Source organism: Pogoniulus pusillus, chromosome 18, assembly GCF_015220805.1.
Source record: "Pogoniulus pusillus isolate bPogPus1 chromosome 18, bPogPus1.pri, whole genome shotgun sequence".
NCBI classification, from domain to species: Eukaryota; Metazoa; Chordata; class Aves; order Piciformes; family Lybiidae; genus Pogoniulus; species Pogoniulus pusillus.
Window position 1 is genome coordinate 20832239 of NC_087281.1, and position 14773 is coordinate 20847011.

At 41.6% G+C, this 14773-nt stretch overlaps 1 long non-coding RNA gene across 2 annotated transcripts in view; it reads left to right on the forward strand.

The window, feature by feature from the left end:
* The window catches only part of LOC135183555 (uncharacterized), a 14848-nt gene extending 4153 nt beyond the window's left edge, over positions 1-10695 (forward strand). For both annotated transcript variants that reach the window (XR_010305600.1, XR_010305601.1), the window contains exons 2-3: positions 4338-4447; positions 10257-10695. This is a non-coding gene — a long non-coding RNA (uncharacterized LOC135183555). The remainder of the gene's footprint in view (positions 1-4337; positions 4448-10256) is intronic.
* Positions 10696-14773: the final 4078 nt, after the last annotated feature.

The window sequence follows — 14773 nt, forward strand, 5'->3', positions numbered from 1 at the left end:
GCTACTTAGAAGGAATTGTCATCTGATATAAGAAGCTGCATGCTTGTCACATGTTAGATCCAGCAGGTAAAATTAAAAACAGGTTTTCAAAGCTTTTTTTCCCCCCTTCAGTCAAAGACTGTGGTTAGGGAAACAACATTTTTAAAGGCCTGTTCAGTGACTTGTGCAAACGACTGTAGAAAAGCAATTAGAACTGAATAAGTGTGCATTAATTTGGGTTGTGACATTTGATAAATAAACCACTGCTGTTGTTTATACTCCTAACACTGATGGAAGTGAGAGAGAGTAGGTTTTGAGGAAGACTTGGCAGATTGCTCCAGTGTGTGTGAAGAAGGAGGAGTAAGTCTCTTGCAGGATTAACTTTAATTTAGTGTGCACACAGTTTTGCAGCAAGTTATTTTAATGTGTTCACATCATTAGTGGGTTGAACATAAAACCTGACCATCAAAAGCCCCCAGACAATAGGGAGAGACTTAAGATTTTAAGACTGGCTTTTCTTTTACTTCAGATTTTCTTGAGCAGCCACAAGATCAGAATCTGATCCTAAGTTCTCTCCTTTAATTAATCTTATTTTATCTGGTGACATTCTTGCTTCATTTTCTGGTTTTCATATTCTGATCCCTGAGAGCAGTTCTTTCAGCAAGGAAGAAGTATACCTTTACACCCACTCTGCCTCACTTATTCCAGTTAGCACTAAAACTTCTTACCCAATGAATGTTACCAGGAGATGAGGAAACACACTCAAGTACTGTCTCATTGAAGCTGAGCCAGAGAATTACAGAATGGAAAGCAGGGGGAGCTTGAGGAGCACAAGAGAATCCTCATCTTGTGTCTGGTGTAGAGCACTGAGTCCATATAGCACAGAACTGCAGTTACTGTGCTCACCAGAAGCTGTGACCTGTCAGTGTAGACAGTTTCTCCTGGGAAATTAGCTCTGAATTCTAACTTTTTTTTTTTCTCAAATCATTGTAAACCACATATGTTCAAGGCCTTCTTGCTTGGCATGTCCCAGATGGGAAGGCCACTTTCTGATAGATTTCATGTGAATGCTCCAAAGCTTGGGGGTGCTAGAGCAGCTCAAAGAAAATGTCACTATTTTTCTAGCATGATGAGATTCTTTTCAGAAATGGTTGAATTGTTGGCTCATCTTTTCTACAGACTTTGAGCAGGCACCACCCTGGGAAACTTGCAGACTGTATGGCTAGAGCTGGGACAGTTATAAACGATGTAAGATGGGGCAATGGGAAATGCCAGGCTTTGTTAATGGGTTTTTAATATTATTCTGCCCTCCCCATCTGCCATGTATGGAACTAATGAATGAGAGCTCTCCCAGTGCTGCTGTGTTTCCCTGCCTGAATCCCAGCAGCAGGGGTTGCCAATGTACCACTGTTGCCTGCCTAGACTGACTAAGTGGCCTGGGTGATCTGAGCCGACAATGCATGTACCCTGTGGAAACTTCTGCTCTGCTCAGTTGGTGGATAGACACTTTCCTTGGAGGTCCTAGGTCCTTTCCTGTTAAGATCAGGGAACTGCCTGGAGTGTGCCACATCTTCCAGCTGCTGCAGCTGGGTTTCTTCTCTGTTGAAATGGATAGTTGAGGAAGGGACAGGACTTGGACGGAGCAGGGCTTGTGTCCTTGTGTAAAGTTGGCTGGGTAGCAAACTTTGAGTACCTAGGTCCTTCAAATATGTATCTATACCTCAGTTGTCTGTCTACATAAGGTTTGTTTCCAGACATGTAAGTTAGAGATGTTCTGGGTTCTGAGCTCTTGCAGTGGTTAGCAGTCCAAAAGAGGAAATTTGTTTAATATTTTAGGTCTGTGACTTGCTAAACCTCTAGCAGTTGGTTTACGTAATTCCTTTCCACACCAACAAGCACCCACTGTCCTAGATGTGTGTGCTTAATCTCATCATCACCATAGAATCAACCAGGTTGGTGGAGACCTCCAAGATCATCCAGTCCAACCTAGCACCCAACCCTAGCCAGTCCACTGGACCATGGCACTAAGTGCCTCATCCAGGCTTTTCTTGAACACCTCCAGGGGTGGTGACTCCACCTGTTTAATTCTGCCTGTTTGTGCTGAGACAGCAGTCACACTTCAGCTTCTCCAAGACACTCACTGAGCCAAATTACCCCCAGAGGGCTTTTAGAGATTTTTTAGACAGTCTGAGCTTTACTAATTCTCAGATGCCAGAAAACCATAGTTAGCCTGTTACAGACCAGGACAGCCGCAGTGCTTACGCACAGAAAGACAGAAAGGACTGTTTGGGGTAATCCAGTGTGATGCACAGGACCATTGTCATTAATGTCATGATTATCTATTTATATTAAATAGTACCTTGAGCTTTCAGAAGTGTGATAACACAGCAGTACTAGAATTCTGCAGTCAAAAGTTGCTGGAATGCATTTATTTTTGATGAAAGATTTCTCTACATCAGCCTGAAGCCACTAAAGAGTTTCTAAACCAGATCTGACATTCACAGAATCAAAGTGTTGTTATTGTTAATTTTGGTTTTAAAAAGGCAGGACAAAAAGGCAAATCTAGGAAGTTGAATCGGCAGAGTGAAAATAATGGAAGAAAAATGTCTTTAAACATAAATCAGAGTAATTATGAGTGACCATCATTCCAGCCTTCTGCAGAGCAAAGGACCTCCCATCTGTTAACCCAGCTTTTGAACCTGGATATCCTCCTTCCTACTTGGAAGGATAGCTGCTTGCTGATTTTTTGGCTTCTTATACCTTTTGCAAGTTTGGTCTTCGTAAGCTACGTAAGATTAGCATCTCACTTGTTTCTTTTTCAGATGAACTTATGTTTCTCTTGTTGAGACCAGTGGGATGCCTTGTAAGTTGAAGAACTTTGTTTCCTGACCCTGCATAAAACAGAGCAGAGTTCTGTTTTTACCATCTCGGGTCTTTCCACTGACCTCAGATACCATGGGTGCTTTTAAATCCATGTGGTGTTTTCAAGTGATAATGCCTCTTGATAATGCCAAGTTACAAGGCAAATTCTGTTTTTCCAAATTAATATTATTTAAAAGAATATTTCCCAGAGTTCTGAAATGAGGTCTAAATAGGACTGAAAAAAATACACAGCAATATTTTAAGACTGACAGATTATACATATGAGAGCACCTTCATGGAGGCAAAACACTGCTGAATGATTCTTTAGTTTATCAGAAACAACATGTCACAAAAATCAGTATTTGGGATTAAGAAACAGCCAACTTCAATAAAAACTCATATTTTTAAAGCTAGATATGATTACCATAGAATAAGCTTTCAGAGAGAAGCAGTTGATTCTCTATTGCTTATGCTTTCCAAATAAGACAGGTTGCATTTCCAGGAGGTATACTTCAGGTGAGTTGAATACATGAACAGTTGGATAAAATAAAGTGGCCTCTGCTAGTTACTTAGGTGAGGTAAATTAGTTCATTTCTGGCCTTGAAATGAGTGAGTCTATGAGAAACACAGAGAAGCCATTGCTGGACCTGTTAGATCCACTTCTGTTCTGATTATAGGCCTGATCTTAGGAAGCTGTACTGCTCATACCAGAAACACTGTTCACTTCTTTGGCCATTCAAGAAGTCAGGATACAGCCTGGAAATAAGTGCTCTCCAGAATAGTGAGACATGCCAACAATACACAGTCACATCCACCTGTCATGTGTGGCATGGATGAGTTTCTCCAGCAGAAGCTAGAGAAAGTAAATAGAGGCACAAAGCCACCAACTACCAACACATAGACATACCAGTCCAGCCTCTGGAGTTCAGCTTGTTGCATGCTGCATTGAATGGTTGAATTAGATTTGAAGCAAAGGTTAAATTATTAAATAGATTAGATTACTTAATAAAGTTTACCTGATCAGGTCATCAAGTGGATTGTTGCATGCTTCTGGTTATATACCTGCTTGTAATTAATTGTGCTTAATTTAAGTAGAGCAGTGGTGACTTGAAAGAATCTGTGATGTAGGAGATAAAAAAAGTCTTGTTTGACTTGATCTGCTAGAAGCTGATATACTTGAATATGCTTCTAATTGTTTCTTGGTGCATTTTGATATCCTCATTGTTTTAATGTTGGGTCATTCATTATTTGTCACTGTATCAGGACACCACATGCTACTGTGTTGTGACTTAAAAATCTGGCTGGAGAGTCACTATTTGCCAATTTCTACTAACTTTCAATCTAATATAATAAGCAGGGAATAGAGCTTTCTGAAAGTATTATGCAGAATGATAATCAGTTGTGCCTGGCAGTTACACTAAGAGTCTGGGTAATGTGCCATTGTGTTACCTTTAGACAAAAATATGATAAAGCAATTAAAATTTCTGTCATTATAGCTGAAGATCTACAATCCAGCATCTGAAGTTCCAGCAGGAACTGGAGAGGAGACACAAGGAGAGTTCATGGACTGAGCAGAGAGCAGTGGCTGCTGGATCTGCAAGGCAAGGTATGTGACACGGGGGTAGAGCATCTGTAGGATTAAATATCTTTGCAGATTGACATTTGAAGCACTTGGTATGAACTGCTCATTACAGGATTAGCAGGTGACATGACATAGCCAAAAGGACAGGTTTCTGAACTGTAGGCTAACACTAAATGCTGTGGATTGCTTTTTTCCCATGTATATGTCTGTGGTTTTCATATTTCAATCAGCATAATGTGTTTGATGTGCTTAATCTTTGTTTGCTACACAACTTCTCCCTGCCTCCCTAAATTAATTGTAAATTCACTGAGATTACTTTGAAAGACTTCTTTTGACTTCACAGGGTTTCAATATGGCCTTCTCTTGGATTTCAAGAGAATATTTTACTAGTTATTTGCTACCATTTTGTCTTAAATTTAATCAGTACCATTTGAGAAGAGACCCTGGGGACATGCATTTTCTCATATTATTTCTTTAAACTTTGCTGTTGTCCTAAATACTTGCGTGGACAATAGAAGTTAAGCAAGAGAAAGAATGGTTCAGTATTTTAACCAGCACTTGAGAGACCTGTGTTCATTTCTCAGATCTGCTAGCAATTTCCCTGGTAGTTTTGAGCAAGTTATTCCATATTTCCCCCCCTCAGTCCCTCGTGTGTGAAATGGCAATTATAATAGCACCCTATTCGTGACTCACTGGCTTGTAAGAAGACTAGTGTGTTAAGGACTGTGAGATTCCTCATAGCTCAATACTGTAAGCTGCTTGCTTAAAACAGACCACAAGGAAATAAAACAAAGGACCATCAACCAACCCTGCAAAGCCTTGCCATTAGCAGCAGTGCTTCATGGCACAGCTTGTGCATGTGTTTTAGTGCATAAGGCAAACTAAACTAGAAGGATTTCTGACTTCACGGTCTGTGAGGCTGATACATTCTTGGCACAACCTTGAACAACATGATTTTAAGACTCTGCTATTGAAATGTAATGGTTTTCTTTCACCCCTGGCAGTATTTTTTCAGAAATAGTTTGTAGTTTTTCTTACTTAGGTTATTAGCAACTTTGGTTGTTCTGTTTCAGCGTTTCTCTTGCGTGCTTGCAAATATGGTATACAAGTAGTGGTAATGGAGAGACCATAATATTGTTTACCTCTGTTTTGCTAGGTTGCTTTGGCAGGTATCAGGAAGTTGAAATGTATGTGTTGGTTACTTCAAGTGTTGGATTGCTCTCTGCTTGCTTCCTTTCTGGAGCTGCTGAGCATACCCACCTAAAGGGATGTGTCAGCCTCACGCTAACTGTTCAGGTTGCTATTTTGTTTAATGTGCTCATAAGGTGCCCAGTGACACCATCCATCCTGCTGTCCATTTGGGAACCACAAACTGCTCCAGCTCTTGCAGAGGCTCATCTCTGTGACACTGATGCCCTATACTGTCTGCAGCCATGCTGCAGAGCCATAGATAAGGTTTGTTGCCTGATTCCTTGGTACTAACTGCCAAGGACTTGTAGCAAACATCAGTGAGTGGAAGGGGTCAGGAAGGAGGAAGCATGCAAACAAAAAGTTTCACCTCTGTAGGAGTAGTTTTAAAGGCAGATTTCCTCCCATATAAAACAAGATTGCCAACATCTGTCCCCAGGGGTTTGACTTAGCTTTGAGAGGCTGAGCAGAACAGGAAGACCCTTCCTGCCTGGGCCTCCTCTTGAGTCACAGTGGTAGGATTGTGGCTTTCCTCCATCCTCTCCATATGAGCTTCACTCTCCTTCACAGTGGATTTACAAGCCTGATCCAAACCAAGCGCAGCTCAGCAGCACACTGAGACTTGGCGTGGGTTGGAGAAAGAGAAGAGACATTACCTCGTTTGGTGGTGTTTTGGCAACATTTTCTTGTAAGTTTTATCTCTTCCATGGTTGGAGACAGGACCTTACTGTTTGGGGATATTTGTATCTAAGCTGTTTGAGAAACATGGCATTTGCCCTTCTGGAGATCCACATTTGTTGAAGTTAGAAGTGCTGTTGTCATTAACTAGAGCTAAAATTGAGATTTATGTCTTTTAGTAAGAGAATTAGAATAAGATCAACATGATTCTGGCAGAATTAGAGGACAACTGTAGCTGAAGTGCTGACCTACATAAAGAACAAGCAGAACATTTTCCCTTGCTATCAGTGACATGAGAGAAGCAACCCTGCCTGCATTAAATTATATGCCAAGTCCTGTAACTTTGGAGTCCTATATATTGACAAGCATACATAAACTCATGCACTTTGAAAACCCAGCAAATGTCTGCTCACAGCTTTGCAGAAACTCTACAAATATCTAGTTGTAACAACAAGTGGGATATGAATTCAAATGGACTAAAATTACATTTCTACAACTGGTGCACACCCAGGAACACTTCAGCATGAATTTTATTTTCTGTATCATATATCAAAGTGCAAAGTACATAAGCAATTGAACATATATGAAATGGTAAATATGTGTTTCTACATGATGCTTTTAATATAAATCCCATCAGTCCCATGGAATTTATCTAACTTTTGGGGAGGGGAAATCTGATTTGAACATTTGCATCACAGTACCCCTCATCCAGGTTATTAATAAAGATACTGAACAAAACTGAGCCCAGTGCTGATCCCTGGGGGACATCACTGGCCAAAGGCCACCAACTTGACTCTGTGCCACTGATGACAGCACTCTGAACTCTGATGTCAGCCAGTTTTCAGTACCCTCGTGGACTAACTGTCTATGCCACATCTCCTGAGCTTTTCTGTGAGGTTATTATGGGAGATGGTATCAAAAGCCTTGCTGAAGTCAAGGCATGTGACATCCACATCTCTTCCTTTGTCTACTCATTTGGTCATGGTATCACAGAAGGCTATCAGGTTAGTCAAGCAAGATCTCCCCTTGGTAAATCCATGTTGGCTACTCCTGATAACCCTCTTTTCTTCCATGTGGTTACAGATGACCTTCAGAATGACCAGACCTTTTTTCCACATATGGTAAACCTCCTTTTTCTTTTTGAGTTTTCCCAAGAGCTCCTTGCTTATTCATGTAGGTCTCCTGCCTCTCTTACTGGATATTTTTTCAAGGGAATACATTTTTCTTGAGCTTGTTGAAGGCAATGTTTGAATGTTTACCAGTTCTCTGGGGCCTGCCTTCCTTCTAGAGACCTAGCCCACTGGATACTGCTCAGTAGAGTTTTGAAGAGGGCAAAGTAGCCCTCTTAAAAGTCCAGGGTTGAAATTTTACTTTTTATCTTTTTCCATTGATATTAAATTCTAACATGCCATGGTCACTACAGCCAAGATTACCCCCAGCCTTAACAGTCCTTCTTTGGTAATACATTGTGCTTCTCCTTGTTGATTCTTCAACTACCTTCAGGAGAAAGTTGTCATCAATGCACTGCAGGAACCTTTTGGACTATTTATGTTTGTCTGTGTCATCTTTCCAACTGATACCAGAATGAATGAAGTCACCCATGAGAAGCAGGGCACTTGATCTTGAGACTACTTCCAGCTGCCTGTGGAAGGCTTGACAGCTTCTTCATGGTCTGGTGGCCTGTAGTGAGCATCCACAACTGTATCATTCATGTTTGCATGTCCCTTTGCTCTTACCCAGGAGCTTTCAACACTTTTCTCATCTCCCCCTGGGTTAAGCATACTGCATTCTAGTGCAAGCTGTGCTGCCATGTCTCTGTAATTGTGATGAGATCACAGCCCTGCGACTGCACCCAGTTCTCTAGTTCACCTTGCTCATTTCCCATGCTTCTTGCCTTGTTATACATACACTTCAAGAACTTAGTAGAGGAGCATCTGTTAGCATTGTGAGTATCACATAAAGCCACCAGCTTCTGGGGTAGCTGTGGAGCTGACACCACACCTCATAAATGTCCCAGGCTTTTCTTCCGTGAGCCTGTGTTTTCCCTCTTCCCACTTCAAAATTAGTTTAAAGACCTATCAACCAGCCTTGCTAATTCCTGCCCCAAGATTCATTTTCCTCTCAGAGACAAGCATTTCCTATCTATAGTCAGCAGGCCTAGGGGCTTGTAGGGTGGCCCATGATCAAAGAATCCAAAATCCTGCCACTGGCGTCAGTCCTGTAGCCAGGCATTAATCTGCTGCCTTTTCATGTCCATGCCCTCATCAGACATAGCTAATGGTGGGGCAGAAGCAAGAGCTACTTGTGCTCCTGACCCCTTCACCATTCATCCCAGGGCTCTGAAGTCTTTCTTCATTGCTCTCAAATTTCTTGTTGAGATCTCATCATTGCCTCCTTGGCACTGGTGCGTGGCAATGAGTCATGGAAACAAACCAGTTTGATTTAATCCCTTTCCCACTATGCTTATTTCATTTCCCTTAGGTGAGTTAATTTTCTTCATCTGTGGTGTTTCAGTACTTGAAGGAGGCCTACAAGAATGTTGGAGAGGGACTGTTTACAAAGTCCTGTAGTGATAGGCCAAGGGACAATGGTTTTACATTAGAGTAGAATTAGATTGGCTGTTAAGATGAAGATCTTTACTGCGAGGGTGGTGGAATGCTGGAACAGGTTGCCCAGGGAGGCAGTTGAGGCCACGTCCCTGGAGATATTCAAGATCAGGCTCTGAGCAACCTGATCTAGTGGATGATATCTGTGCTTACTGCAGGAGTTGGACTAGATGACCTTTGGAGGTTCCTTCTAACCCAAAGCAGGCTATAATTCTACACGAACATTCATTTTCTTCATTTATATGAACATTCAAATGGAGAAGAGAAACTGCTGAAATGTAAAGACAGTTAAAAAGGAACACAGGAGTAACAGTTGATTGTTTTATTCCAGTAGGGAAAAAATAAAAGGAATTTTACTACTACCATCCTTTCCCCCCCCCCCCCCCCCCCCCCCCGATTTACCATATATGTTTGCTTTGTTTTTTTCCCCCCAAAATAACTGGAAGGAACTTTACCACTTTGCTACTAGTTGAAAGCAAAACATGTGGAAATGTCATGCTGATGTAGATCCAAGCTTGAGCAACTGCCCTTGCAATTATTCCTGCCCCTGCCATTCCACAAGGCTTCATCTTGTACTGTGGTTGGCCAGCCAAATCACATTTTGGCACAACCTGGGCTGAATGTCTCACTTTCTCTGAACATTATCGGCATATGCAAAGAGCTGATGAAGTAACTTATAGAGGATCCAACTCCTAACAGTTTATTGAGGGGTCTTTTCATGGAGGTGGAAAGATGTACCTTCCCATAAACCACAGAATGCTAACATATATCAAGAGCAGTAAATAATATGTGCAAAAATACCCACTTCTGAGATATGCCAGGTGTTTTGACAAAGGCAGTGAACTGCATTAAATGTCTACAAAACATCAAAGGTAATCTGGGGAAAGTCTAGGCTGGATGTTAGGAGGAAGTTCTTCACAGAGAGAGTGATTTCCCATTGGAATGGGCTGCCCAGGGAGGTGGTGGAAGCACCGTCCCTGGAGGTGTCCAAGAAAAGACTGGATGAGGCACTTAGTGCCATGGTCTAGTTGACTGCATAGGGCTGGGGGATAGGTTGGACTGGATGACCTTGGAGGTCTCTTCCAACCTGGTTGAGCCTATGATTCTATGATCATCATCACACCTCCAGGAGAGCTCATCTTAGAGAGGGAGTTTTAAATTAGGGCACATAACAATGGTACAAGAAGATTGCCAGGAGAGTTAACTGGAAAAAATCCTTTCCATTTTCAGACACATGCCACAATGGCAAAAGCAAAAGCAATTAAGTTCTGTCTGTGCGGGCGGTTAGCTAATGTTGTTATGCCATGTAACTGTGTGGTTTTTCTGTTCTGGTAACCCCTGCCTGCGCATGGCCTGCATAGAAATGCTTGTTGATCTCATGAGTCAGTCCCAGGAGATGGCAGACATGACTAAAAGGCTGGAAGACACGACACATGATACAGGAAGAAAACCAAAAGAACTGGACGATAGCTGAAAAGACCTTGAGAATATTTATTCAGTGATTATGCCAGGAAAAGGGCATGAAGGAAAAAGACAGACCATGGACACGGCACCTTTTTGCTCCACTTCCTCCATAACTGCTGCTCCTGTGCAGGGAGTCTTTGGAAATCTCACACAGAGCTGAGAGACAGCTGTCTCACTGATCTCAGCCTCAAGACAAGGAGACCAGACCCTGGTGTATAACTGCCATTCTTCATTACTCACGTACCAAAGCAATAGTACCAGTGCAATAGTTTGCTTGGCTCAGAGCTGACATTGTCTTACTATTGCTGAAGTGAATAAAAGCTTTTTGTTTCGTGAGCATGTGTTCTTGGTTAAAAGGTTTCTTGAAGCAAACTCATCCACCATAAAACATGTGGATGTCTTTTGTGACAGACAGTCGCATTTTCAGTGTCACGGGAGGTCATATTCAATTCCAAATACCATAACATATTAACAACATATGTACAGCAGATTCAAAATCAATAATGTGTGGTAACAATAAAGGTCATTAAAAGTGTTGGAGGCTTTTTGTGCATGGAGAAATAAATTCCGTGCCCCTGTACCTTGCTTTTGGATATAAAATTATCTCCACATGCTTGCACAATTGACAGAGGCACTGAGCAGAGTCACCTCTCCTCCCTTTCTGTGCAAAGAAGAGGTGTTTTGCTACTCTGCCACCTGTTGAGTAGGCAGTTGCCTTTGGAAACTTGCAAAATGGAGTATGGTAATGCAAGGTAGAAATTTCTCAAATGCTTCAGACCATGCCCTGACAGGTTTCCATCTTCTTTCCTTCTTTCAGAATTTATCTTTCTTCAAAGATTGGTGTTGTAGCTCAGAAGGGTCTTTTTTAGATTTCCACTTAATGAAAGATCTGTCATCCTGAGTGGAGTCACCATCCCTGGAGGTGTTGAAGCAAAGCCTGGATGAGGCACTTAGTGCCATGGTCTAGTTGACTGGCTAGGGCTGGGTGCTAGGTTGGACTGGCTGATCTTGGAGGTCTCTTCCAACCTGGTTGATTCTATGATTTTAAAATCAGTCAGCAAATGGTAATTTTCCTTTTCTTGGTACAACATTTAGAATAAATTGTAGTAGATCTATGCACCAGCAGTGTTTTGTTAGCACAGTTACATTCAAACTTTGCCTTCATTTCCTAAAGGGGCCAAGTTACACATACATTTAGCCATGGTGTCACTGAATTTCCATTTCTCTCAGTATTGCAATCCATTCAAACTTCATCATGTTTGTGCTAGTTTGAGCCTAGCTGGGATATTTTGGTGAGAAGAATTAGATTATAGACTGTGAAAAAGGGAACAGTGGTGATGTCTACTTCACTTACAGGCTTGCTGAGATGTATAAGAACAAGAACATAAATATAGATAACAGAGTTGCTCTCTGTCTCTGGGGCTGCATGAACTTCTCTCTCTAACCTAACCTGCTGCCTGACTAATCTCTCTGCTTCCTAACCCCCCTGACTGACCCTCCAAATTTACCTTGAGCACAAGGCAAAGTCTGGGGTAAGGTAGAGGGATGGGAGAAGGTGGAAGGGTGGTTGGAAGGCCCTCCTGGGGACTCAGGTTTCTGGGAGGGCTGTTGTGTTTCTGTATTACTTTTTAACTTGTATATTTCTTTATATACCTGTATATATATCTATCTATAGTAAGTATCTGCTTGTATGTTGTGCTAAGATGTAAATATAGCTTCATTCATTCAATTCCCAGATCAACTGAGCCTAGTCTGGGTGATTTTTTTAAGTGTAGGGGGGTGGGTAACGCCCAAACCATCACATTCTTGCACTTTTCTTTGTGGAATAAAGGCAGGTATGACAGTAAAGGAATGCTGGAGCAGAAAGGTTCACAAGGCACTAAGATCTGGATGAAAACCTGGAGTGTCATTGTACCAAAAATAGAGTCATCTAAATTGCTTTTATTTCAAATTTCAAATGTATTTTAAATTTATTTGCAGTTCCAGGGCAGAATTTCTTTGCATTATGTAACAGTGGCCAGTAATAGGCAGTTTTAGTTTGGAGAAGTAAACTTTGGCTTTACTTTGTGTTTGTGAAGACTTTTTTTTCCTTTCTGTAATACTATCTGAATGGGCTGAACAGGGTTTCTTTTTTGTTCATTTGTTCTTTTATGTTTCATCTGAAAAGCATCAAAGGATTTGTCATTTCCTAAGAAACTGGTATTTAATGGGCACTGTTATACATGTTAAATAATCTCCCCACAGAAATCTAACTGCAGTAACTTCTGTGATGTGTATGGTAGGATGTTGCAGTAAGGTTTGAGAAGGCTTTCTAGCTCTAGCAGATGTTAAACATGGGATGACTTTGCCTCTTGTTTGCCTCTGCAATTACAGTGCCTTTAAAAGTATGTTCTTTTGGATTTTTAGGCTACTCTGACGAAGCCCAGACTTAGTCCAGCAGGGATACCTGTGTGGGAGGAGGTGTTGGTGTACTTTAGCTTTGTATTCCTGCTGCCTGGATCAGTGACTCACAAAAGACACATCTCTACAGTGTGCTTGCTTCTGTGGAAACCCTGCAGACTCCAAAGGCTGAGGTGCGGGGACAGACATGACGCAATGCAGTGGCTGTAGATCTCCATGCTGACTGACGGACACCTAAGCACTCAAGGTGCCTCGGAAAATCCCAGACAATTAGGAAATCCAGCAACACTCAGCTGCCATCACACATTCCAGCAAATGCTATACATCTCTCACTTGGAGGCTCCAGGCTGGCACTAACGATTTCTCTCTTCCTTTAGCTCAAGAACAGTGCTGCTTTGAGGAGTGGCATCTTTCTGGTGCATTACAAAGTAAACCTCTTGCTGCTCTGAAAGCACCCATGGTCTGCAATATGGGTAAAAGTGTGATGGTTTGGCTATTCTCCACCCCCCATACTTTAGAAATCACCCAGACTAGACTCAGCCAGCTCTGGAAATTGAATGAAGCTTGTTATTTACAGCTTAGCAGAATATACAAGCAGATATTTACAGTAGATACAGTTATAGACAGAAATAGACAAGGGAAAAGGGAATACAGAAACACAACAGCCCTCCCAGAAACCTGAGCCCCCAGGAGGGGCTTCCAACCACCCCTTCACCTTCTCCCTCCTCCTCCCAACCTTACCCCAGTCCCAAGGAAGAATGGAAGTTCAGCCAGGGGGTGTTAGGAAGCAAAGTGGATTAATCAGAGAAATGGAGGGTGAGGCTAGAAGAGAGATGCAGCTCCAAGCTCGCCAGCAGGAGAAGTGGTTATCTATGTTTTTATTTCTTGTTCTTATACATCTCAGCAAGCCTATGAGTGAAGCAGACATCACCATAGCTTTCCTTTCACAGCCTGTAATCTAGTTCTTCTCACCAGAACATTCTACCTAGCTTCAAACTAGCACAACAAGAGATCCCACTGAAGATACGTTCACATTCTGATTGTCAAACTGTTTCTCCAGGACTAAGATTCCTATTCAACCTTGTGCTATATTCCCTGGTTTGCATTTTGCCACTCATTTTTTCCATTCTGCTGCTGCTAGCTATTTTTCATTAATATCCAGTCAGCAGGAACTCAGCCTGCTGCAACTTTGCAGGAATTTTGACAATTGAAATTCACCCCATCGTGTGTTTCAAAGCAAATCTCAACAATTCTTCATCTATTCCTAGCTGTGAATTGCTCAGACAGCTGACCCAAATTATGGCTTGAGCTGGCAAGAAGAAAAAATCTGCTCAGTGCAAATCAGTTGCTTCCAAAGAATTAGTCTCTTCCATGCAATGTTTAGTAATGCAAGTTTGAAGTCCAGATTAGTAAGAATTCTTTGTTATCACTTATTACTAACTAAAGGCTGATGGGAATGGATCGATTCTGATGCAAAATTTCAAAGTAATAATATTGGAATAACTTGAAAATGGGAGATGTGAGCCCAACTCAGATTATTTTCAGCCTTCTCATTTCCCTTTCACTGTTTCATTGCATTGTTGTTTTTTTTTAATATCAAAAATAACATTCTAAGGCTTCTCTGTCTTCAGATACATTTTTCTCTTCCTCTTCTATTCTAGATTTGTTTAGTCATTTCAATTTTGACTTTTCATTTTATATGAGAATGAAATCAAGATTCAAAATGCAAGCATTTGTGTTGGGGTTGAATTCCTTTCTTTTACCATCTCAGAATTTGATCACAGCACTAGAATTTCAGTTCTAAGGTACCTTCTACCAGCCTTTCCTTAGGATGTGAAGCTCCATATTCAAGTTCTCCTAGGTACTGAAACTAGTGGCATGGGTCACTCAGTGCCTTTCTTGGCTAGTCTCATTTCATGGAGATCCAGCTATGCATGAGAACTCACACCTCATCACTTATTTCCTCCAGGATAAGAGTAAAAATAGGATGCCTTAGCCACTTTAATATCCTAGG